The sequence below is a fragment of the Chamaea fasciata genome, unplaced genomic scaffold (genome assembly GCF_029207755.1).
Source record: "Chamaea fasciata isolate MVZ Bird 193981 ecotype frontalis unplaced genomic scaffold, bChaFas1.0.hap1 SCAF_1, whole genome shotgun sequence".
Lineage (NCBI taxonomy): Eukaryota > Metazoa > Chordata > Aves > Passeriformes > Sylviidae > Chamaea > Chamaea fasciata.
In genome coordinates this window covers 39,793,412-39,820,578 of record NW_027094086.1, presented here as the reverse complement: position 1 = coordinate 39,820,578, position 27,167 = coordinate 39,793,412, and the positions used below count along the sequence as shown (strand labels likewise).

Genomic DNA, 27,167 nt, shown 5'->3' with positions numbered 1-27,167 from the left:
AATGTTTTTGTATTTTATTGAGGTTAGAGATCTGAAAGAAAACCCAACAGACTTTTCCTATGATCTTCCTCCCATCTCAGGTAAAATAGTATTCCTGTAGAGAAAATCTCATTGAATGGCCTTCATAGGCAAATATGTATTATAGTATGTACTAATGTTTTCAGGTACTTTTTCAGACTTCCTATTAATTTTTATTAATGGTTAAGAGAATCCTTACCTCTGCTAGGGATAAAATAACTGCCAACCTCAAAGTAAGGAGCAGAATTTTTAAACATTTTATAGTTGAGTGACAGTAAGTTTGTCTTTAACTTTGTTGAATTTACATCAGCAGAAAGGCCACAGCATACTCCTGAGTTTTGGAAAAGTTTGTGATCATTCCGATGTTCTATGTTCTCATCTGCATCCTGAAAAATACTCTCTCCATGTTTACAGTATATTTTTAATTAGTGGATTTTGTGACTCAAATGCCTTCCAGATAATGCTATACATTTCTAAACTTGAGGGTCTGACACAATCTGAGATGTCCTGGGGTATTCAAGACAATAACATAAGGCTGACAGACATCACATAGGACATGTTGAAGACCTGCATCCTTGTGGAGGAGCATCCTGACTGGACTATGCAATTGTTCCTGCAGCATAAGTAGCTCCTTTTTGGAACTAAATTTATCACAAATCTGAGGCCCCCCTAGGTTAAAACCTGGGAGTGAATCCTCTGTCTGAGCTAGCTAGAACTCCATTTCTGATGTTCTCTCTTCAGCTGTCTCAAAAGGTTTTGTGAAATTACTCCAGTTTGTAGATTGCCTGGAAATGCTCCAAGTTCCCCTTTGTGCCAAGTGATGAATAACAAAAACAGTGGTGTGACGTCTCATATAAACAAACCACATTAACTCGACTCTTCATGCTTCCTAAATTAGAACTACAGTAATATCCAGGAATTACAGATATTTTCCAGTATCTGTAACTTCCATGAGTTCTCATGACTTACTTTAAAGCAAGAGAAACTAACTGATTTCCAAAGTTTACCTCTGTTACCCTTGATGGCAGGAAGGCAAACAGTGTCAGTTTAAACTATGAGTGTCTCAGCTTGGAAGGCTCATTTGTCAAACAAATTTTTCCTCTTCTTACAGCAGTAGCAAGGAGACCATCCTCTGAAGGATTGCACTGTATTTATAGCACCTTAAATACAAATCACTGAGGAAGGAAAACTAATGGAAAGTATAACAGTAGTCAAGAAAGGAGGAGAAAAATTATTCAAGTGGGAAGGTAACTAGGCAAGTAGATTTGTCTGTATTAGGCCTTTAAACCAGTAGTTCTATACCTCTAGCTCTTAAAATTTTCAAAAATGATAGTTGTATAATCTCTAATTTTCTAAAAATAATGATGTTGACACTGGTGGAAACTGATGGTGGAAAATCTAAAAATATGAGGTAACTTGGTAAGAATAGTCATCACATTCCATTTCACAACCCTGAAGAAGATTCCCTGAAGTAAAAAAGGGACATAATATTTTTCTTAAGGAAAGCCTGATTTTGAAATCCTTTGGTCTAATGCTGATAATCAGAAAGATATTTAGCCAAACAATTAATGTTACAAGTAGTGAGAGGATAAAATAACTAAACAAAAACAAATAGATTTTTCAAGAATAAATTTTATCAATTAAGCAAGATTTTCTGTGTTAGCAGAGTAAGTGGTTGAGTGTTTAAGGGAGAAGCAGTATATGTAGCTTGATGATAGTAGAAGTTTTAATGTTGTTATATGTTACTTCCCCTAAACTGGGGAGACATGGACCAGAATAAATCACAGATAATCACAGTTATCAGTCCCTTCACCTATAAAAGTCCTTTCAGATGGAATCACTATACAGGCCCATTTTTTACTTTTTTTCGTCTAATGAGTCGGGAGCATAGACTGTACTTAAAAATTTTTCTGGATTTTGCCAGCTTGGATAGGGCTGAAAACATTATAAATGATAAAATTAGAAGCTAAAACTATCCTGGTAATTTGGAGAAATAGCCTGATAGCTAAATAGCAAGAAGAACTTCAATTAAGGAAAGTACAAATAATAAATGCACATTTAAAAATAAAAGAATAACTGACTTTGTGAATGCTGTTACAAGAGAGAAGGGGAAGAACCTTAAGGCAACAGTGGAATGTGAATTAAGCTGTTTATTCAACAGAATACTGTGTGCTATGAGTAGTTCAGTTGGAACAGTTTGAGTAGTTGCTGTTTCTTGGTGGGGAATTACTGCACCTCATTTAGGACATAATAACTGACTGCAGTTACATTCCCAGTCCCCTGCAGTGTAAAATAAAATACATTACCTTTATCTCTTTCTTTTTTCATCACATTCCTAATGATCTGAGTCAACAAAGCTGCTGTGAAAAAAGAAGCATGCTTGGCAAGCATGAAGAAGAACATGTGTGACACCCAGGAGTTAATTATTTCACTATAAGAGACCTCAGGTGAACACTGCATCTATGTTTGCACACCACACTTGAAGAAAGAGATAACCTAAGGATGGGGGTAGAGCTTTGAAAACATCATTTGTAAGTAGAGACTGAAGGCTCAATTTGTGCTTACAAATGTTGGTGACCATTTGTTCTCTTTGGTCACAAGGCAAAATTGTCTAAATTTATTTCCCCTCTTACATAAATGAAGTACCATTGGTGTTTTCAATGCAAATGCAATTGTTCTAGATTTAAGAAATTGCTTTCACAATGTAAAAATACGGTGTGATCACTTAGTATTTCAGAAATTGTCCTGACATGCATTTTGATGTTTTGCTTTATCCAAAAAACTGCAGGAAGTTTTTCAAATGTGCTAACAGGGTAAAACAGTAGGGCTGCTCTCTTGTTTCTTGAATTGGATCCCAGCAGTGAGGGAATGGTGTGCAACAGACTGTAGGCAAAAGAAGTGAACTAGGTGCAACTAAATGCCACAGGGAATTCCTATCTGGTGGCTTATCAGAGCATCCCCCTCATCCAGCTGTACAGTAAAGAACTCCACTTGCTCCTCTAAATTAATCCCAGGTATTCAGCTCCCTCAGACTCTTCCCCATTTCACCAGCAGTAACCTCACACGCTCTTCCCCATCTTGAGAGCACCTGTATAGGAGCAGGCACCTCCTCTTGGCAGCGGTAGGTAACATACTCTGTTGTTCATGAGGTGATATATATTTTGCAGAAAATAGTTTATTAAATATTTTACATAGTATCTCATGGGGAGCACCACACGCTGCTGAATATCTATAATCAGTTCTTGAAGTATATGCTCTATATGACTGCTTTTTATAATTTGCATGAATATTTTTATATTAATATTTTTATTAACATGAAGAGTCATGCATACAGGGGCACATCTTATTCTTCGAGTGTACCTAACCTCATTAATTTCTGTAATGTGTGGTCAGAAAGTTAAAGTCATCTACTGCATGGCTGTTTCTGCAAATTTAAAGTGAAAATTTTTCTAAAGCAAAGATCTGACTCTGAATTTATACATAATTTCATAAAGCAAGTGGGAAATTGTCAGTACAAAACTGGCTTGAATCTTATATTTTTACTCATAACACATAACATCGTTTTAAGATTATCATTTACGTTGTGCAAGAAGACGACCAGAAAAGAGCCCCACACTAGATATTGTATAATTAGGTACAATATAAAAGCCCCCCAACTCAGAAAGAGATTGCAATTAAGAGACCAGCCACAATGAAAGTCAGAGATTTGAGTAAAGGAAGAATAATACTCAGTTTGTTCCTATTTAAGAGAAGTTATGATTTCTAGAAGCATATAGGGAGCAAAACTAAGTATTACAGGATTGTAGTTTTCTGCATGTATTACAGTGGAAAGAAATGTGTATATATGGGCATAAAAATATAAAAATTATCACCTTTCATTTTTTTCCCCACTGTAGCTTACCTGGAAAAACGAATGGATAAATATTTTTCACAATTTAGTGCCTATTCAATAAAGGACTTGATACCTCTGTTTGCTGATAGTCTTCTGTACAGAGTTCCTTAATAGCAAAGTGCTAGCTGTTGAACAGAGAAGGCCATGTCCTTGGAATCATAGAAACATTTGGTTGGAAAAGATCTTTTTTTATTGAGTCCATCTGCTACCCCAGCACTGCCAAGCCCACCACTAAACCGTGTCCCCAAGTGCCATATCTGCATGTCTTTTAAATGCCTCCAGGGGTGGTGAACCCACCACTCCCCTGGGCAGCCTGTTCCAATGCTTGGCAATGCCTCCTGTGAAGAAATTTTTCTTAATATCCAATCTAAACTTCCCTTGGCACAACTTGAAGCCATTTCCTCTCATTCTATCACTTGTTACCTAGGAGAAGAGTGTGAACCCCACCTCTGGACAGTCTCCCTACAGGTGGTTGTAAAGTGATAAGGACCCACCTGAGCCTCCTTTTCTCCAGAAGAAACAACACCAGCTCCTGTAGCTGCTCCTCATAAGACTCATGCTCCAGGCCCTCCCCCAGCTCAGTTACCCTGCTCTGGAGATGTTCCAGCCCTTCAGTGTAGTAGTGAGGAGCCTAAAACTGAACACAGGATTTGAGGTGCAGCCACAGCAGTGCTGAGTACAAGATCACTATTGTAGCAGTTCTTTTTTGAGAAAAATAGTATGTGAGTTGCAGGGGAAAATACCATAGCCCTAGAACTGTTTTCCACTGCTGCTAAAGCCTGCTTGTGGTTGATATTTTTCTTGACTCAATCCTTATATATCTGTGAATTTTTCTACAGTCATGCCTTCTGAAGAGACTGAGAAACAGAGATGACTTATGGTATGTAATTCAATTTAGTATCTATTAGAGCCAAAGACAACGACCTTGTCTGATGCACTCTATGCATGATTCATAATTATTCCTGTAGTAAATGTCCGGGCAGCAATCAAATGAAATGACTGTGGAGTATTTTGTGACATGAGAGATGGAGCATGAAAAAGCTGGACTTGGACTGTGTAAACTCTTCCCAGTTCCTTATGCTAATTTTATTGCCATGAACATGGTTAATCCTAAAGGCACACACACACCTGATAACCTACATGCACCTCAGACTGGGAAACAGGATCTCACTTAATTGGTGAGAAAATAGAAGAAAAATGTTATTGGCTTGCCTCAAGATTTACTGGTTGTTTTCACAACTAAAAGCTTTGTAATTGTTGACTTTAACCTTCTACAGGGCCAGGTTATCGTGTTATGTTCCCAGTTGCCAAATTTATTTAAATACATTGCAGTAGGGAGCAAATCTCTAAATCAAACATGGTAGTTGAATCATATTAGGAAAAAAACCCTAACAATATAAACAAGTGTCTAACATAGCCAGTTATGATGAAGTATTTAAGTCTTCAGACAATGTAAATTAGGAGTACATTTTCTTAAGATTAATCCAAACACTTTAAACTGGATTAAATTAGTTGTTTTCATCATAAATGCATTTGCAGAAAAGGTGATAACATTATGTGAATTTTAACTTAATGCAGATTTCTTTTGCTGTAAATTTGACTTTATAATACTTGACTGCCTCTTTAATTTATAAAACAAAACTATATTCTGATTTTTTAAATTGTTTTATTCTCTCTTTAGAAACAGCATTAAAGTATTTTCTGGAAATACATTTTAATTTTTTTCATAATTAATGAATAACAGTTCTTGATTCTTCCTGTTAAAAAGATTCACTGAAAACCAACTTTCACGGTAAAGATTTTTAATAACAAATCTGAAAATTAGCTTCCTATTAATTTAAAAATACTGTAACATGCATTTATGCCATATATGTGTGGAAATGGTTTTGTTTGATTTGTGTTTCTCAAAAATTGAACACTTGGACTCTTGAAAGTAAGTCATTAAATTGAAACAGATAGGCTAACAACTGCTAGTCAGTTTTGAAAACTTTGGTCTGTGTGTAACTGTTCTCATACACATCACTGCAGGACCTTGTCTTTAAAGACCTTTATAATGCCTATGGAAGTGTAACGCTGAATTTAACAAAATCAGTGTTGCATTGTTTGAAATACAGTAAATGCAAATGCTTGTCTTGTAGTATACCTTAATTTATTTTATCTGTACAGCCAATTTTCTGTAATGTTTCTCACTTGAAGAGTGGCCACCTATGGTGGTGGTTTATCCCAATGTATGTGCCCATGGATAGGCAGCCTCTGTCTGTAATCCAAACAGAAATTTTCATTTAAACAAACCCAAGTCTGCTGATCCTATCTCAGCAGGTGTAAATTAAGAAACTTGTGAAACTGATGATAGCTTAGGGGCTTGCAAACTCCAGAGCTAAAATACTTGGCAAGATTGCATTAGGGACTTCTCTAATTAACAAAGGACAGGCTAAACCAAAATACGGGTAATTGCTGACAAATCATATTTAACTGGTGTAAAAACATGTTTCAAGATAACATAAAATGGCATGCCCTGAATTCAGCAAATAGAAAAATATATAATCACTGTAGAACCTTTTAATTAGTAGAACATTTTAATTAGTAGTCTCCCTTAAAAAAAGAGATGGAAAATTTTGTGCAGAAAATGAGTATAGGGCCACTGGGAGGAGAGAGAATCAAGAAGCCTATTAGTTTGGCATTTATCTATCAAGTATCATGGTTCTCGAGTTCATAAAATTTGTCTTCCATTAGTCTGACATCCTATTCTTGTATTCAAAGACCTCCCACATTAAAATCAGAAGTGTTGAAAAACTATTAAGAAGATACGTTTTCGAAAGCTGCAGCATTTGTTGATGCACAAATTATTTCATTTGGTGTTACTTGCAGAAATCCAAATTAGAAAGGATACTGCTACAAATAAAATGTACTTCTGTGAGAAACTGTTAACAGTGGAATAGTGTAGAAAAATGCAGAGGGGAAAACCATTTTTTCTTTCATTCTTGATATCTTTGTACATGCCGGTTTTGGCAGATTTTGGGACAGAGGGCTATAAACCATAAAATGCTGAAGTCAGTCTAGCTATGTTTATCTTAATGTGTCTGGGAAGACAGAAATTGTAAGGAAAAGAAAGTCAGGAATTTTCTTGAAATGCACATCCTATCTTGTGTTTCTCTGCTTTGTCTGCAGTGTGTATCTTTTTTGGTAAAATAGTTTATATGTGGTAGATACTAAATGGAAACAATGTAATACAGATGAACAGTTATTTTGTGTCATGGCAAGTATTTTTACTAACACAGTTACTTCCATCCCATTTGCAGACATACACGTAAACACAGACAGCTCTATATTCTTTCTATGTTTTGCAAGCACCTTCCCCAAATACTGGATTGGTGTCTGCCTTTAGCATGATAAGGGTATAAAACAGTGTTACTTGTGTTCAAAACGGGAAACTTTTTCAGTAAATTAACTACTCTGGGTTGTATCTTTAGCAGGATCTCTGCATTTGAGTTCAGCACAGTTGTTAAGCAAGTTTGAACCTGCTGCTTCTCTGCAAAGCATGGCCTTCAGGAGAAATTTTTCCAAAGATTTGCTAACTGAGGCCCGCAAAGTCGAATTTGCTTCAAAGTCATATTTTGTGCCCAAATAAAAACCCCCAACATAATGGAGGGCAGATGTGAAAGCAGAAGTGCTGTTGGAGCGTATTTGGCTGTTCCATACCGGTTTGATGTGTTGTGGGAAAACCCTACCTTCTAGCTGAACTGGTGATTGATGCCATGGGTGGTGTCGATTTGCAAGTGTTGAGCTGAGTACTTCATGCAGCATTTTAAGTCCAAACTTGCTACTGCTCCACATCTTTTTTTGGGAGCAAGAGAATATTTTTACTGCACAATTTGGGTGATACCTACGTTGCACATGCGGGGCTCAGTGGAAATCCTGATTACTGCCTAAATGCACCATATCATGGAGGACAATCCTGGCGCAGTAGCTCCATGTGATCCAAAGTAATCCATTTCTCTCTGCTGCTGTCCTCAATGCAAGATCAATTCTACAGAATTAAGTCCTGTTTCCCCAGCCTGTCTTGTCTGCATAAGGACAAACTGTCCTTTGTCTGCAGAATCACTTGGTCTTACCAGGATCTAAGAACAGTGGAAAAACACATGTGGGCCTCCTGGAGGTTGCTGATGTGTTACGGAAAGAGAGGAGTCAAAGACATTCAGTTTGTGGCTGCTTTGGTGACAAAGTGGCCATGCCTTGTGTTTATACTGGGTTAGATGGCAAGTACAAAACTAGTAAGTTTAAGTGATTAGAAAGTGGTATTGAATAGAACAATAATTTCCTTCAGTTACATTATTAATAATAATAGAATGAGGGGGGATTGGCATCACTTGCTGATGAGGTAAATATGTTTTTTTAAAAGCATGTTGTAAACATAGAAACACAAGTGTGCATTTGCAGGGCTGAGGGGAAGCCTGAACAAATCCGGATTCTTTATTTCCTGACATAACTTCTTGGGAAAAGATCTGTGGGAAACAGGGAATTTGCTGTCCATCTTTACCCGGGTGGAAGAATTGTTCTGCAAGAAAGTTCTTCTGCTCAGTGTTTGCGTATTCTGTTACAGGGCTGAGGATTTTTTAGTGTTAATAAAACACGGAGCACTGAGAAAATGCTCAGATTCCTTGCAATATAATTAAGCACAAAATATCAAAAAAGTTTAGATTTCAGGCTGCTGCTGGGCCACCTGTCTTGGTTTCCTAACCTTCTGGCCTCTGTCTGCCCTTTAGATGACAGATTAGCTGTGAACATCCTCTATAAAAGGAAATAGTGTTCTATAAAATTCACACCAGGGTTTCCAATTTAGTATCAGAGTCAGGACATCCTAAAATAAAATTTGTTTCAAAAATAGGTTGGAGGGGGGATGTCAGGGTTAAAAGCAAACAATCTACTGGTGTCAGTTAATTCTGTGAGAAAACATGCATGGAAAAGCTGTTTAGAGTCTTGTTCAGGTGCAGTAGTTTTTTTGCTGATGGAGAGTAAAGCAAAGAAAACAATAATAGCATGTGTTGTGAATCATGTGTGATAAAGAAGAGTTCCTATAGAGCAAAACAGGAAGTTTAAAAAAGGCCAAACAATTGATCTTTGAGGACAGGAATGATATTTTAATTTTTAACCTTTTTTTTTTTTTTTTTTTGGCTTTAATTTAGAATTTACAAGGTGATGCAAATCATTGCCAGTAAATAGCATTTTAGTGTATTCGATGCACACATGTTCATACATGAAGAGATATGAAAATATTTTAAATATTTAATTTGCTTTCTGCAAATGAAATACTGAGAGTTTTAGATACCTGAGGTGTGTAAATCAGGATATTTATTTGCTTACACTACCCGTTATCTTCCCAGTATGTTTTCTTTCCCCCTGAGTTGTACTGCAGAACCTCTTTGTCTAAGATTTACCAAGAATTTTATTCTAAGGACTTTTCTTCCCTTCCATTGTAAAGATTTATCCCTTGGAAATATGATTTTCCAGATCTCATCTATAGTTGAGGATTTATTTTTTTAAAAGTTTATGCAAAAACAATTGTCTTACAGTGTTAATAGTCTTTGGTCAAAAATTGAACTGTACATTGACATACAGCTTATCTAGGCATTTGCGTCTTGAATACATTTATTTTTACAATATTATTACCATTTGCCTATTTTAATAAAATAAGACATCCTTATGTAATTCATAATTAGATCTAATATTGTTTGATAGTTTGTGTCATTTAAAAACAGTGTCCTGTGGTGAAAATTGCAGTCAGATATAATTGAATAATACATAATACTGTATATTATGTAAATACATCAATTAAAAAAATACGAATTACATCAATATTCAGAATTATCTTAGAGTCTTAGATATTTACTCTTCAATATTGTGAAAAAATGGTTTAACCAACAAGTACTGTCATTGTTAATATTTATCTTCTGAATATTTGGCTTCAACTTTTAGACTTTGGGTCTTACTGCATCTTTGTTACTAACTTGAAAAATGATGTAGTGCCACTGTTCTCCACCTAGGTTCTTAAAGAAAATGATCAAATCATTGCTTCAGCTTTTCTCTGTTAAGCTGAAGAGATTGGGTCTCTAAATCCGGCACCATCAAACCTCTAAATTATCCCTGTACACATTTTTGATGCAATTGTAGTTGGTCAACGTTCTTTTCAACATATTATCTTGAAAACAGGTTGTGATTAAAAAAAGGAGGATGCAACACTGCCAGACCATGGAATTAAAGGAACTACTGTGCTCCTGTTTTGTGCTCCTGCTTAGTAGTCTTCATTTTAAACATCTCAGAATCACGCAGTCCCTCTGGGCACAGAATTTGCTAAAACTTCATGTTGATTTGATGACTCTTTTCAGTGCTTCTGATCACCAGAGCAGAAGTCACTGCCTTTGTTCCTGTGCATGACTTTCATTTGCTTATCTTAAAAGGAGTTGGGGTTGCTTGTGTCCGTGCTGCCATGTGATCTTGATTGCTCTGTATCAGTGAACTCTACCCTTGCTGTTACTTGCCTTTTCCCACTGTCCGCTTCTTCTCTAGTGACTTTTATTTCTTCCAGAAGTGTCAAGCTGGGGGTGGTAAGAACTGATCCTACAGACACCCATGAAAAAACATGGTTTATGTCCTGATACCTTGTGATTATGTTAGTCTAGCCCTGAGCATACCCTGCTTGTGAGCACATACCAGTGCTTTTGGATGGGAGTTACTCAGCCAGCCTGGCTTTGGCTGCCATGGCTGCAAGAGTCATGAGAGCATGGGTGGAGCAAGTATGAAACTGCTTTAATGTGGGGATCTGCACATGCTGCACTGACACTTTTTGCTACTATCACCTGGACTTGTAACGACATCAAAAAATCTGTCAAACCAGTACCCATGATCTAATGTAAACACACATAATTTAGCATGTACTTACTGTTCTTAGCTTTTTTGTTCACTTAGTACTGTTGCTGGCGCTGGTTTATTTTATCTAGGATTTTTTACCGGTTGGCAGGTCCTATAGCATTGAAGGTATCTCAGTTATATTTGCTGTTGAATGACACAGGCTGATTTGCTTTAAGTCTGAGTATTTTGTGGCATCCTCTTACCTGAAAATTGTGAAGCATTCCTTTGCCACTTGCTTTTCTAACACACAGTCCCAACCTGCTTGAACAAATAATGTCCAAATTTAAAGCTTTATATAGAAGCCTCCTTAAATATTTCTGAAAAAAAAAATTAGAATTTTATCAGCCTTATGGTGTGACTGCATCTGATTTACCATGCATAAAACAGGCTAGTGACCTATTCATTGTACAATTCTTCTGTGCCCAAATTATCACAGAAAATTTATGATAACACTATTATTTTGTCTTTTTTATTAGTTTACTTTAAAAATTTTGTCAATCTTTATTCACTGCATTTCTTTTATGATTCTTTTATGGTTTTTATGATTTTTTATGATTTAGTTTTATTCTCTGTAAGTTTATTTACTTTTGAAATTATTTTTCTCTCAGATTGTGGCTTCTTGGGGAAGTGTCTCATTTACAAATTATTATGCTTTAAAAATATTTTCTTGCAATTATTATCACTAAACCATGTTTATGTTTTTCACACTGACTCTTTAAGATAGCTGATACAGATATGAATCTCTATATGCTTTTGTGTGCAGATGTGTACAGATACATAGGGAGGGTTCTTCTGTGGTGTCTTTGGCAACATAAATTATGAAGTCTCAAGCTTCTTCTGCACCTTTTTTTTAGTATTTAATTTCTGAAGATAAATTTTGAAACACTGAGACCTGTTTACACTTGTGACCATTAAGGTAATGGGTATAATTTTCAATGTAAAAAAAAAAAAAAAAAGGTAAAACTCTAGTTATCAAGACCTAGAAATTATAAAGGTTATATTATTGGCTCAGCCTTCATTATTAGTAATGTCTGCTCTTTCCATTTAAGATTTCTGAATGGTCCCACATGGCTCTGTAACTCATTTTTTCCCAGATTTGGTTGCAATTTCTCAACTGTCCCTCCTCTTGTACCGTTTAGAGGAGAGTGGACAACACCAAAGCAGACCTGCAGTCTCTTCTTTTGCATCCTTGATTGGCTCAAGGTTTAGGCAATACCTCGGGGAAAAATGCTGCTGGGGGTTCTCAAAGGAAGCTACATAATAGAAATGTAGTTGAGCTTTGAAAGATCTGAGTGAACTTTAGGTTTAGACCATGTTCCAAGTTTTTTTAATGAGTAGATGACACCTGTGGTTTGCTACAGAGCTGCTGAAAACCTTTTCCATGACTGATTGAGATGCAGGTTATTCAGGAATCAGCATCTTCCCCTTTCCCACCCTCGGGCACAGCAGCATCTCTCCTCTCCCCAGGAGCACAGGGAACAGTTCTCTCTCCTGGACCCGGGAGTGAAAAGCCTTCAGCGCTTAGCCTGGCATCCTGTCCGAATCTGCTCGGGGGCATGGGAATCTGGCAATCGCCCAGCTGGTTTAGGATCACAGAATACACGATGTTCTGATTTAGCCAGCCACCTGAGGTAGGCAAAGAACACAAAGAGGGAAATTTCTCTACTTGCTTGATCAGGGCAGTTACCAACCCAAAACAGCCCAAAAGGCAGAAGGTCTGTAGTATTTCCATTTCAGTTAATGTACGTCCTTTGTAAAAGCACAGAGACCTTGTCGAAAGAGTTTGTGAAATGAGGAATACTGGGAAAGTAGAACAGCTCCTCCTTGGCCAGAGATGCTTGACCTCTGTATCCCTTTATTCGGATGGCTGCATTTTCACCTTTATTTACTTACTGCACTTAGACAAGAACAAGGACACCCTGATGCAGCCTTTTTGTGATTTTTTTTTTTTTCTTCTGTCATTGTGTTGCTCTCAGATATTTGTTGCATCTGTTTCCTGTTAAGGAAGCTTAGTGCTGCCTTTTGTCCAGCAGGTGGAAGACTTGCTGCAGTATGTATAGCTCAGCAGCCAGGCTATATATAAACATTTTAAAAGGATGCAGGCGTTTTAAGCCATCGGGGCATGGAGATGCTATAGAATAGACAGTTTTCAATTAATATGGTTCATTTTCAATCACTCTGTTAGGCAAGGAGATGTAATGGTAGAGTTAAAAGAGAGGCAATCTCTGCACCAAAATTTGAAAACCTGAATTCCATAGCTGAACCCAGGAGATGCCACTCGGGTAAATCCCAGGACTATAAATAGCTGTGCAGGGCCTGCTGGGTTTTGTTCTATATTTGTAGTGTCATCGCAGCTGTAAAATATAACTCTTCTTGAGTTCATGGAATGCACTTCCCCTAAGCACTTGCAGTTGGCAGATTTAGAAAGACTTTCTTGAAGTTCAGTGCGACAGTACCGTTAATGTTTATCCTATTTTCTGATCAGGGAGAATGCATTTGTAAACACTGGAGATATCTCTGCCCAGGAAACACAGGGAATGCCACAGGACTTACTGAGACTGACGAGCAGCTGAGCAGACAAGATATTGCTTCTGTGAATATTACCCAACCTGGTGTGTTGATCTTCCTAGAAATGCTCTAGAACGCGCCTAAAGATAACTGATACAGGAAGAAAGAGATGTTCAAAGTTGCTTTTAAGAAGTAATTAGCTGTGTGAAGAAATTTATTTGTAAAAAGTTGCTAAAGGTTACTTTAAATGTGATATACATCGTACATATTAAAGTGAAGGAATTTATGAAGAGATGAAATAAGTTCTGTAGTGATTTTTTTTTGGCTGTGATGCTATTAAACATCTTTATGTGACTGGCGTGAACTAAAGGAAAAATTGAAAAGGTATGTTTTATGGATAAGGTCAGTGTTGTGCAGAGAACTGGAATGAGAACCAAGAACTGATGGATTTAACAGATCTAATAATATAGGTGCACTTTCAAGTGCCTGGAATATGCTAAAAATTGCAATCTTGGGTTTCAGATCTCGGTGTTTTCCAGTATTTCAATGATTCGGTGGCATAAAATTAATAATTAGAGACGGCAACATTGTTTTCATCTGACAGAGTGCAGTTATTTGGGAGAAGAGGATGGTTGTGCTGCTTTCAAATGGATGAACAAATGCTGCAGAAGAACAGGATTTGGGCTAACAATGACATGTTGAGTGTTTTGAGAGGCCCTTTTACAGAAAGGGTGAGACAAAGCTGATGTGTTTGTTAGACTGATGAGTCTGGCTGAAATTGTAGGAATCTGGAAAAGGGTAGGGTGTGATGGTCATGACTCAAGGAAATAAATATGCTTGTTTTCCAAGCCTGACTCCTTTTATCAAAGGAATGCAGCTCTTACTCCTAAGGAAATTCAGATGGAAGATGAATGAGTTGCCCTACTGAATGTCATGGTTGCAAGGTAGGATTTTTCTTATGTCTTTTCCCCTAGTTGGACAAAATGTGATCTAACTCTTCAGCGGTTTTGTTTATAAAACTATTACCCCTTTTATGCTACTGTTTGCTCACCAAAAAATTAGTATTTTGGTCATTTAGAGTTTGGTGTCCTGGGGTTGAAAAAGTACTGATTCTGTGTGTGTAATAGGAAAAGAAGAATGTTAGGAGAAGAGTACTGGAGAGATACTCCTAACACTTATTACAACTCATGGTGTAAATGCTGTGATAGATATGTAACGTTCCTTCTTCAAGTGAATTATTGTGTATTTTAAGCTCTGTTTGACTTGACAAGCTAGCTCTTTGTTAATCTCTGTTCACAATATGATTCTATAGCTGAGCAAGATGTTGTGCCTGGGCAGCCCCTCTGCTACTTGGGTCTCACAGCTGTGAGATGGAGCTCATAAGAAGGCTGTAAGGCTCACAAGGGATTGGAATAGTGCCTCTACTTGTTTTGTTGCTAAGAATGAGAATTTAAGGTCTAATGAAAGGCATTAGTGGATGAAACTTTCTGCTTGCTACACTTTATTGAAGCAATTCAAGTGTGTGTTACATGATTTATAACGTTTGCATACAGAGAGAAGTGTGCAACCTAATTGCAGATAATTGTAGTGAAGTGATAGGTATGCGTTTCTTTTAATAACAAAATATTGTGAAACTCTTAGTAATTTCATTTAACTTATCACAGGTGAACTTATCTGTGAGATGAGAAACACTGTTCAGGCAAACCCCAAAGCCTTTCTGGTATTTGTTTGTGGAAATTCTGTGGGCTTATCTACAGCCATGAAAGATGATCTGTGTTTTAGAGAAAATGTTCCTCTTCAGTGATAATGAACTGGGATCCCAGCTCTGCCCTTTCTTAGATGAATAAACCTAGTCTTGTGCCAGACTCATGGAAATCACTTGGTAAGATTCTGGAGTCGGAACATATTTTTTTCCTTTGCTTGCCTTGGCACAAAGCTTTAAGGACATGTGATTAATAACTGTGATACAGATTTCAGAAAAGGAGGAAGAAGGAAGCATTCAGATCAGCATTTTTTTTCTCCAGCTACATATTTTCTCTGAAGCAAGGAATAATTTATGAAGTAGAAGCACTAATTCTGACAACAGGGATGTTGCTTACCTCTCTTAAGACACTGGTAATAAAGGATCCTCTTGTTCCCCCAATAATTAAGTCAGATGTTTTTTCTGTGCCTGCTCTATTCTCCTGCCATTGGTTAGATTGAAGAGTGGCATCAACAGAGGAATTCTGTGTTGTCTTAAGCACTGTGTTTCACTGTGGCACCAAGTCAAGTGTCCTGATGGAGTTTAATGTCTTCCAGACTATTTGACCTGTTTTAAAAATCGATGTGAGAGGATACAAGAGCCCTAATTTAGGGAGCAGCAGAGTGTTTGACAGCAGATTCATGTGAGTTCAGTATTCTGCCTTCTCTCTTAGTTATTCTTTATCTGCTCCAGAACATTCTTCTGCTTATGTCAACAATATATCCTTAATAAGGAAAAAGAAGAGTAACATTTGGGATTCCTTGTTTCAATGTGTGTTGCTTACACTTGTTTTGATGCTAGACATATGCCTGTATCTGCAAGTTTGTATGGCATCTTGTTGATCCCACTGTTTACTCAAAAAAGAAGGTGATATGTAGGATCTTTATTACTTAGAACACAGAAATGCAGCATGTCATTGGGGCAATGCTAATATTAATTTTAAAGCCTTTATAAGTCTGCATGTATCTTTTTAGTGCCATGGGCTTTTTTTCTAAAGATGTATAAAACATGTCTGGTTTTATGCAGCTTGATATCATGAATCTAAGCATTTTTGGTTTGGGTGTAATTCTCTTTTAGAAACAGATTTTCTTCCCTATTCTAGTTGTACCGTATGGGCCTGTCTTAATTTTTGTCTTTATACTTTCATTGTGGTGTAGCAGAACTTTTGGAGCATAATCAACACATTTTTGGTAGGGTACTTTTACAGGGCTGTAGAAACAGTCTGTCCTGTATAGCTGCCTACACTGGTGAGTGAGCCAGAAAACCTTTTAAACAAACAACAAAAAAAGAAAAAAATACAACTGCAGAGTTTAACAGGGTATATGTTAAGATTAACTATAAATATAATCAAATAGCCTTCCTTCTCATGTTCCTCTGCCTTCATCTTTCTCACATTTGAAATACTTGAAGTGGCAAAGATTTGAGGTATAGTGTCTGACAGGCAATAGTGTCACTGTGCTTGTGTTCTTCTGTGTTGACTTTTACATGAATTGCACAACTGAGGCTCTTATGCCATTCATTGATTTTATGTAGCAAGACAGTGCTGCAGCTATCTCAGTAGATTGAACAGATTATCTGTTTAGTTACTTATGAATGTTCAGGGCGTGACAGAGGCAGGTGGCTTTCTGAGGCCCTGACTTGTGGAGCTGCACAGTGTCCCCAGGCAGTCCCTGGCCAGGAGAGGGGCAGCAGGGTAGTCCCTGGCATCAGGCACCTCCCTGGGGATGGAGACCAGCCTTGCTGCAGCCTGACTGGGGCAGGGTCTGACAGCCCCAGGAGCTGACGTGGGGTCCTGAGACCTGGGTAGAGTGTGGGTCCTGGGTGGAGCTGCTCAGGGCCAGGGAGCCCTCTTAGTGCCATCAAAGCTCCAGCATTGAATGGCTTGGCAGTACTTGGTATTTTTTGAGTTTCATGCTGTCATTGTTTTCAGGAGAGACCCTGTTAAAAAGACACGGGAATAATTCAAAACCATCTGGCAGTTTTGGAGTATGGAAAAACCCAGCGCAGTTCACTACACTTTTGGTAAAAAATGACAGGTTTCTTCTGGAGGACAACAGCTACTGTATGAGACTTGCATCCCGATTGCAAGAGATAATTTGAAAGGTGTTAAAAGTGCCCCTGACTTTTATCTTCTGCCATTTTATAGTTCACTCCTGCAAACAGGTATGACTTCATACACTATTTAATAGAATGCAGGGTATAAACAGGATATTTTCTACATCAGCTGCTAAGTGGGAAGTGCTTGGGGGCTAAAGTCCAGCAGGGGGATGAGAAATTTCATTTATGTACGTCCTCGAATTTTTAACAGTTAAAGTGGTGCAACTGTGCTTGAAAATCTTCTCTCTCTTCAGTTGAAATTAATGAATACAAATCCAGTGTGTTTTCTTCTATTATCAGTTGACTCTAATTTGAGGCAGAAGGCATTAATACTTTAAGAATACCTTTTACAAGGAATAACTAGAAATTCACAGAAAGATAGCTGAAAGGATATTTTTGTTAATTTGGTTTATTGAAACAGAAACATTCTCTATAATAATGGAATTTCAGTGGAAGTCTGGCAAAGAAGTATTTGTGTCATTTGTCCATATATACATTTATGCTTGGCAAAATCTGTTTACAGATTTTGAACTCAGTTCTTCATGCCAGCAGAGTACTTGGGGTTTGAACACACTATGCCTTCTCTAATTAAAGTGAAATTTGCACTGAACAGTTCTTGTTTCTTCTGTGGCTAAGTAGGAGTTGTCTCTTGGCAGGAGTATATTGATTTGGTGCATCAGTAGACTGTCAAATAACTTCTCTTTTGCCTTAACACCAAATTCTATATTTTCATTCTATCTTTATTTTACTTTCATTCCTGTTTTATTTCTTCACATTCTGTTGGCATTTACCTCTTTGCATCAACAGTGAAGATAATGAGAGTGATTTTCTGTCAGTATAGAACATTTCTTTCCTTTTTTCCTTTCAGTTATATGTGTTCTATTTCTATTTTGTTTTCTTACGACTTTTTTAATGGATTGCTTTAAAATGTGCTTATCACAGGATAAGTCCATATAAGAAGGCTACAAGGGATATTTCTAGAAGCAAATTATGTCCCCACACTGTGCTATTTGGCACAGGTGACATTACAAAGATTGCTGTTTCTCTGAGTTTTTATTGAAAGCAGACTTTTGATGGGATGGTCAGTGACAGGACCTTGCTATGTGTTCTGGACACAGACTTTTCTTTGGTAATACACAAAGAGGTAGAACTTTCCAGACTTCCCTTTCCTTAGGGCATAGACATTACACTGTACCTCAGTCTGTGTCAACAGATGAAGCGGGTCCTCAAGGAGTTCTGCAGTTTCATCACTGCAGCTGGAGGATCACTCCTGGCAAAGGTTGTCGAGCTTGCAGCTAGAATACTACGTCCATTTTTAGGACCCCAGTACAAAAAAGACAACAATAAACTGGGATGTGTTCATGAAGGGTCACTTAGGCAGCTGGGGAGTCTGTTGCCTGTGACTTCATTTGGACAGCGTGTTTAAGGAGGAAAGGTCTCAACACTGATTTTCCTACAGCACAGGAGAAACACACAGACATCTGACAGAACAAAGAGATCTCTGGGCAAGAAAATGAGCCATGAGCTCTGCCCTTAGTGTAGCTGCGGGACTCAAGTATGTGAGACTGAACTTTAAATTTGGGGTAGAACTTGTCTCAGTGCAGATTGCACTCCTCCCCTCACCCACTGGTGACCTCTCTGCAGGACCGTTTCTATTATAGGACTCTCAGACCATTAAGAGATTTTTGCATTTATAATCTCTTTATAGCTGTTGTAAAAAATGAGCCCTGATGTCATCGGGGATGAGAAGCTCTCTTTCACCTCCGGGTGGCACTGCTTAAAAACGCTTCTGTTTGCTTTAAAGATCTCTGTAGAAACTGTCCGTGGCACGTTTCACAACTACAGTAAGATGGCATCATCATGCACAACAGATAAACTGGTAACTGAGGAAAGATTCTGATCACAAACCACAGACGTAGAGGGAGCTCAAGGGATTTGTCACTTTTCACCTGTTTTCCATATACCACAATTACAGATTGCTGTTTCTCTGAGCACATATTTTTAGTATTATGATTGTTTTTCTGCGTGTTATTTGATAAAGATTTTACTACAGTGTTTACGTGCACTGTTTATATGAAGTTATGTTTACCTGCTGAAAAATGATCAAGGGGGAATCAAAGCAGGAAATATTCTGATCATCTGCCTGTTCCAGACAGATAGTGTGATGTGTGCTCTTACATACATCAAATATTATACCCTCCCACTATCAGGGAAAGTCCAGAGTTCCATCTCCGAGCTTCTTAGAAGTCATAATTCAGCATCTGAAAAAAAATCATGATAATACAAAGAATTTCTGGCTTTCATTTTACTTGTATTTGGCTTGCAAATTGTCAGGGTGCTGCTGGGTTAGTCTCTTCAGAACTGCCCATGTGACCATAATAAGTGGAGATGCAGTTATTCTCGAGGAAAGCTGAAAATATCACTTTTTCTGGTATTTTAAAGAAGATAACACAGGCTATGAAAGCCACAAGACAGCTGAGACCACTGGTTGTGTTGTCTAGACACAAACTGTAGAGATATTGTCACCTTTTACACCTCGGCTTCCATAATCCCATCTCAAGAGCAGGTCTTCTCTTTAAATGAGAGACAAGTCTAAGGCAGATGCAGAGCTATGGTGTTCCCTAGATTCTACAGTCATTTACTTAAGTTGGGCAGAGGCTCCTCTATTCCTGCATTTGAAGCAGTCTGTTACTGATCTGTTGATGAAATGTGGGGGTAGGATGTGGGAGGAGGTCTGAAGAAGATCAAATACACAAAGGGGGAAAGAGAAATTATTGCTCCACTTAAAAATAAAATCTCTTGAGCTGAGCGTTTATTTACTTTAATGGTAGATCACTGTAAATTTCATAACTCTTAAAAAAAATACATGCTTATTTAATTTACTTTATGCTTCTCTGAGTTTTCCTTGTCTTCTGGTGCTGGAAAGAAAATCTGCAAAAAATACTGAAAAGAGAAGAAAAAATATCTCCGGATTTGGCCAGGATATATGCTTTGGTGTCTTGTTCTTCAAAGCCAGTTTCTATTTCAGACAAGAAATTGTTCATCTACACACTGAAATATGAATATGTTGTGTGGTGTATTTCAGGCATTGTGTTATACCCTGATTCACCAGCGTGTTCCTCCGTTTTCATGTAACCGCAACAATTTAAATGAAACAATATTCTAAACTACAGTGCTTTTCTGTAATATTCTCCGTAATGCATTATCATACCTGTCATGTAATTCCAAATAAGTAATATAGGCCTTTGTTACATAATTTCATCATTTGCATAGATTGTTAGGCCTGACTGTAGGATTCAGAACTGTTCCTAAGCTCTCCTAAATATGATCTTGGATTTCCACAGTTCCTGAGCCTTCAGAAAACCATGTGTTCTTGAAATACCTTTATCTGATATCTAACCTTAGCAAATAAATCAGTACCACTGTGGTCAGAGAAATATGGCATTTCCCTCAGTCACTGTACCCTCAAATAATTTGTCTCCCTGGTGCCTTAATCTTTACCTTTTCCCACATTTAATACATCTAATACAGTTTCACATGAAAATGTTATACAGGTTAATTAACTAATGTTTGTGCAATGTTTTGTGTGATACCCATAAGCTATTATATGTCTACCAGAGGTGTAGAATAGGATCTTAAATAAACAATGCTTTCAGAAGCTTAAATAAGAATTTTCTCTACAGTGTTGAACTATATTGCGAAATAAAACATTTGTAGAAGGCAAAGTGTACAGTACAGAAGACAGGTTACAGGATATCATCTGCACACCACTCAAAGATTACCAACTGAAACTCAGACAAGGGAATAATCAGGCTGTTGCTTGACTATTCAATATGTGTTTGCTGTTGCTATAGATGGTATAGAAAATGATACTGAACTAACATCAACATTTGTTTTCAGGCAGGGCAATAGCATTTGGAACACACTGTGGCTGGAATATGTGTGAGCAGAAAGAAGCAGTATCCATCCCTTAAACACTGTCTACCTGACTTTGGTTTTTCTCTCACCTATTATAAAATTTCAAGGATTGTGCTTGCTAGCAACTTGCTTTTCAGAGCACCAGGTAATACTTCTTTTACTTGTTTCCTGATTATTATTCTACAACATGATAATGTATCAGGATGAATTTATATTCTGATTACACTGCAGCATATTATGTTTGTGGTTGTTTGGCTTTTGTTTTTTTTTTTTAAGAGATTGTGCCAAAATATTTGTTTTTAACATTTTGACAATTTTTTAAAATGCATATGTTGTTCTGCCTGATATTTTCTCTGTCAGCCTAGGAAAGATGTATGTGAATACTTTTAAATTTGACTGGGAAAGCTAATCACATTACTTCATATATAGTTTTCCTATTCTTTAATTCCATCTCCACAGGATAAGAGGCCCGGCAGCTTTCTTTGACTTTAGTCACAGCCTCTTTTTTCCTCAGAAAGAAACTATATTTATCTAAATGTTAAAACTTAGGTGCTAATAATTGAAAAAAAAAACCCCAAACCTGTTAGTAATTATGAATGCACTTTCAAAATAGATCGGACTAAGAGATGCTACTTAAAAATTATAGGTTAGCACATGCTGCTAGAGCATGAGAAAGAATGTTCATATTATGCTTTGTAACTGTCAACTACATTTTTACCTATTGTAACTTTGCATTTCCAGTCAAGATGCAATACTTTGCTTTGCTGAAAACTATTTTTTCAGGGATGTTACCAATTTTACCACCTGAACATCTCAAATGAAATTAAAAGAGTTTAATTTGCAGAAACTTTGATTTAAAATTTTGAAGGCTCCTATAAAAGATATTGGGATATAGACAAACTGAAACCATTGACCTACTAGCTTAGGTGGTAAATTTTCTCCCACATTTTACTTAGCTCATGAAAAAAATAGTGTCTTATACTCAGAGATGCCAGCAGTGATCCTAAGCACAGTAATTGTCTATTTTTTTTTTTCTTCCTGTCATAGTGTTATTGCCTCTTGGCTGAATATGGGATTTACATTACAAAGGAATGGTAGCTATCTGTCAGTGCTGTTATATAGTATTATAAATTCAAGTTCATGGATTTTTCCAGCCTGGAAAATTTATTAAGAGTACTCCATCCAAAATCCATGAGAATGACATTGCTGAGTAGCCAGATACATCTGAAAACTATTGCTTTCAGCATTAGAGAAAAACAGACAATAAAGCCTCCTCTTTTTCTCCAGGTTAAAAAAAAAAAAAAAGGCAACCAAACTCAAACATGCCTGAAAGATTTGCAGCAAAGTGCTAAATCTTTGTGTGTCCCAAGCTCTTATTCTGGGAGATTGCATCTATGTCTGTGTACCTCCTTTAGGAATAGGATGACAAAACACGAGCTATGGCTCTGTGTGATTATTGGAGAAAAAATTTTGAAAAACCTCCTGAGAGGCCAGATATTAGCTTTAGAAGCTTCTTTATTCAGACAGCATGATGTACTTGCTGTATTAGTTGGGGTTAACTATCAATTTCCAGCAATCTGCTTGAAGTGTTCTGTTTTGAAAAGAGAAGAAAGTTACATTCATTCCACTGGAATTTATCATTATTATTTTTTTTTTAAATTATACAATTCTTGTTTTACCAACCTTTCACAGTTTTCAGACAGCACATGCTGATGTAGACCACACTTGTCTACACAGGAAAACCATAATGTTATAAACAGTATAAACAGAAGCAAGGAACTGCAGCTGTAGAGCAAAGCCTACCTGCCAGTGTGAAATCAGGGTCTCACTGTGCTAGGCATTGTATGAACAACTTGTTGAACATGATTTCTGCCTCACTACTCACAGGTTAAATATGGAGAGGCAAAGGAATAGAAGCTTTTTACCTGCCATATCCTCTAGATCCTCTTTTTTAGTCTGTGTGACATGGTTTAGAAACATTGAACCATGAAGAACTGTAAGGATTGAGGAGGGTTGTAAAGCAGACTTTAAAGATCTGAGAAGGTCATCTAATTGGTTAGGTGGAACCTTGGTCAGGTACTTTATTTTTGTTTTGTAGTGCATGAATCCAGTTTACTCAGGATCAATAAGGTATTAATTTATGACTAACACATACAGTGGTTTCAGAAGATAAAAGACATGTTAGATTGAAGGAGTTGCTCTGTGTAAAGAAATCAATGTGCCAGTTTTAATAGCGTTAAATTGTTGCAAAAAATTCTTAGATACAAGCCTTCAGAGTGCCAGGCTGGGAAAATGGTGCCTTTCCTTACCCTAGCACTTGCATCTTGATGTAGAGAGATGTATTTTATCCCCATGGCCAAAGATGAAAGGGCATGTTTGGGTGGTGCTATCACTGATCTCACTTTTGGACTCATTAAATTAAAATGGAAACCAGTGCATGAATGATCTTAGCTTTTTATATTGCTTTAGAATGATAGAGACCTGACTTGAATTTTGTTAAAAGTCAAACTCAAGTTTTGTGTTTAGAAAATATGAAAATATTTGGGCCAAGTAGGACAAGAAACAGCAAGAAAAGCCAGGAATTACTCCAGAATAAGCAGTAGTAAATGCATTTTACTGGGATTGGTATGGAGCTGCCTTATTGCAGAATTGAATTCAGCAGTACAATTTTATTTTGATTTTGCTCCAGCTATGCTATGCAGAGATAGATTTGAAGCTGACATACATCTCAAAGCTGAGTATATAAACACAACAAGTTTGTCTTTGCCTTTCTAGACAAACAATTCTGGAGACTCAGAATTCTCCTGTGAGGTTCCTAGATCCCTGTCTTGGGACTGCAGACACAGTGGCTAGGTGGATTTAAGTGTTATTGATATGCTTAAAAGGAAAATATATTCTACTTTCTTTGATTGTGCTTAGGGATGATTGCTAATTCTAAGAGGAATGACATTGCCATATTCATGTTTATAGTGCTGAAGTTATCTTAACTAATCTAATAGCAAAATACACACTCTCAGATGTTATTATCTTTTTTTCTATGATATAAATAATTTTATTTACACATCAGAAAAGAAGTGATTTGTTTGTCCAGTTATAACCCTTTAAAACTGCCTTAAGGAGGCCCTTCCTTGCTGAAGTGAATGTTAAATGCATTTACTCTTTGTGCCATGGCAACAAATGATTCAGTTTCTTGGAATGTGTTCTACTGCCTTGGTATCAGTTGTGTCAGCACCACCTGGAAAATAAACAGCGTCCTTGGAGACTGTAAACTAAACAGGGGAACACCATAGAGCTTGTGTGATTGCATTTTGTGTTCTGATATGTGATAAAGATCACCCAGGAATGGCTTGTCAAGTCACAACTGTACAGTATTCAGTGATACAAGTTGCTACCTGTGAGATTTGACCCAAATGATTGCACAGAAAAAGTATTTGCTGCTGTGCGAGGAACAGATTATGTTTTAACAATAGAAATATGACTGAAAATAGATGATAGAAGAACTGTAAGACTGAACTCTGTTTTTCTTGTTTTTCTCATGCTTTCCTTATGAATTGCTTCAAATTAATAAATAATTGTAAATAAAATATGATTTCCTATCTAACATGCACATGCTGTATGGACAGTTCAAACAGATGATGCAGAACAAGGGGAGACTTGAGGACACATAGAGGAAGTACCTGCTGATGGTTTATAAACAGTTAGTAAAAAAGAATTCATTTCCCAAGAAACTGAAAATGTGCACTACAGCTTTATTGTAGACACATAAGAGCATACTTTTAAAAAACATTTTAATCCTCATAATTTCTTTTCTGTGTCTGTCCTGCTCTGCTGTTATGCTGGCCATAATTCTCCATATTTCATGAAAGCCTCTCCATTCTGTGGTGTTTTTCAGGAATTTTTTCTGGTCCATTTAATGACTCCGTAATCCTACTGGTGGGAGAGGAAGCAAAGGGCTTGGCCAGTGCTTGGTTGGTGGCTGGGATTAAACCATGACAGTGATACATTCTTCACTATATTAGAAACTGGTCTGTTCAGATCTTAAATATGACTTAACCTGTGCTGGTTTAGTTGAGTAAAAGGAATAGCCAAAAGCAATGAGCAAGAAAAGTGAACTAAAATAAATTCAAACAGGAATGATACTGAGGATTAATTACTATTTCTCTCAATTAGGTCAAAGTAGCTTTCAGGCAGTGAATTTGAAAGAAAAGGTTGAAAGGTTGGATTTTTTCCCCACAAAACTTGAAATTGTGAAAATCTTTATCATACCTGCCATGGGTGCTCAAAAGTCTGTAAGGAACCTCTTAGGGTGCCTCTCATAATTTGGAATTTGGCAAGTTAGATGGCCAGAGAAAGTATCAGTGATAGATGCTATATTTATATTTAGGACCTATATTTATTTTATAGGGCCTTTCTCCCTTAGATTCTGCTGGTCAGAGACTCTTGCTAAGTTGCTTTTTGGTCTGATTTAGCCCCAAAGATCTTCAGTTCAAAGAATTTTTTCTTCACAAAGATGAAAACCTTGCTTTTGCCATCCTGGCACAGGAGGATAGTAGCACATAAACTGGGTGTTTTTGCTGTGAAGGTCCAAACAAGTTATGGTATTTTATCACAATGGCTTAAAGGTAACACTCTTTCCTCCACCCCCAGGTTTTGTTGTTGATAGATAACCCAACAGGACTGTTTTATTCTATCACACACCCAACGTGTCTGCTGCAGAAGGATTTCTGAAGACTACATGTCAGGGTAGAGCTGTCTAAGAGACACCTTCTACCACAAATTGTTAGGGTAAACTCTTTGAAACATAACACATTAGCAAAAACCTTCAGAGTAACATTCCTTTGAAGCAGCACATTCCACATAATTTCTGTTCTGTACATGCCTTCTCTGCCCCTTAGCCAGAGCACACTCTGCTGTATTTCATGTCAGCATTGCTCATTCTGATATTTTCCTTTAGTGATTGTAGGTTATTCAATGCTGGGCCTTAGCTTTTTAAATGTTGCAAAGATATCAAGAATTTCTTCTGGGCCTCAATAAGAACACAGTCATCAGGAATAAAAAATTAATAGGAAACAATCGAATTGATAAGACCAAAGACCATGCAGCAACACAAGAAAATACATTCCAAAACTTCTGTATCTAGTACTTGCAGTTTCCAACAGCATGTCTGTGATACAGATCTTTTTCCCAGTGATTTACATTTACCAAGCAGCAAAAATGTTGTACTTTTTCCAACTGTTTGAATATGCAGGCCCACTCATCTTAAAAATAATTCAGCTTTGAGTTTGTCTTTTTGTTTCTTTGACAGCTCTGTTACAAAGCATTGTTCTTCTCAATGTGAGGGTGTTTTGGTCCCCTTCTAGGTATCTACTGTGCATCTTTTGTTAGTCTCTTCAGTCAGCAAAGGTCCTATTGTTGTGTGGTGATCTAGGTCTCCAAATTCAAACAGTAGATTCTGACAAATTTAGACCCTAATTGTATTTTGTTCTAGTAGGAGAGGCAGTGTAATATGTTCAACATTATATTTGCACTTTGTTCCAAATATATTTTGACCTTGGTTCTCTGCAGGAAGGTGCTGAGGCCTTTATTCTAACAATATACTTCACTGTTAGAATCAGGTACCTTAATTTCTTTTAAATCTCAAAATTTACAGGAAGAAAAGGTTGAAGCAAGAGCTGAGAACTCAAAATACAATAAACTTTAAAAACTTTTTTAAATTATGGGGTTTCTCATTGTCATCAGCCCAAATTGCAATTATTTTCTAAAGAACAGTTTTATCAGCATCTCAGAATCCCCCAAAGAGAGGATTCTCTAGTGCATTATCTAAAATTTTAGATAAAAGCATTTTATAATTGTTGCATTGTTTAAGATACTGTACTTTTAGAGCACCACTCTGTGTGCTTTTTTAGTAAATATAATATACTGTTTACCAACTATGTAATTTTCTCCTATTTAACAACTACACTGGTCCAGTTTAAGCAACTTGCTCAATTAGTTTGTTATATATAATTAGTCAGATCAGAGATGTAGCTATTTCTTATTAGTTTTGTGTTTCTGTCTGATTAATCACCATATATGTAATCTTGGTGT

At 37.0% G+C, this 27,167-nt stretch overlaps 1 long non-coding RNA gene across 1 annotated transcript in view; it reads left to right on the top strand.

Annotated features, from left to right (window-relative positions):
- Nucleotides 1–2,504: 2,504 nt before the first annotated feature.
- Nucleotides 2,505–27,167, top strand: part of LOC136288298 (uncharacterized) — a 34,536-nt gene continuing 9,873 nt past the window's right edge. Inside the window, exons 1-3 of the long non-coding RNA XR_010720497.1 lie at nt 2,505–2,549; nt 4,750–4,790; nt 21,063–21,225. This is a non-coding gene — a long non-coding RNA (uncharacterized lncRNA). The remainder of the gene's footprint in view (nt 2,550–4,749; nt 4,791–21,062; nt 21,226–27,167) is intronic.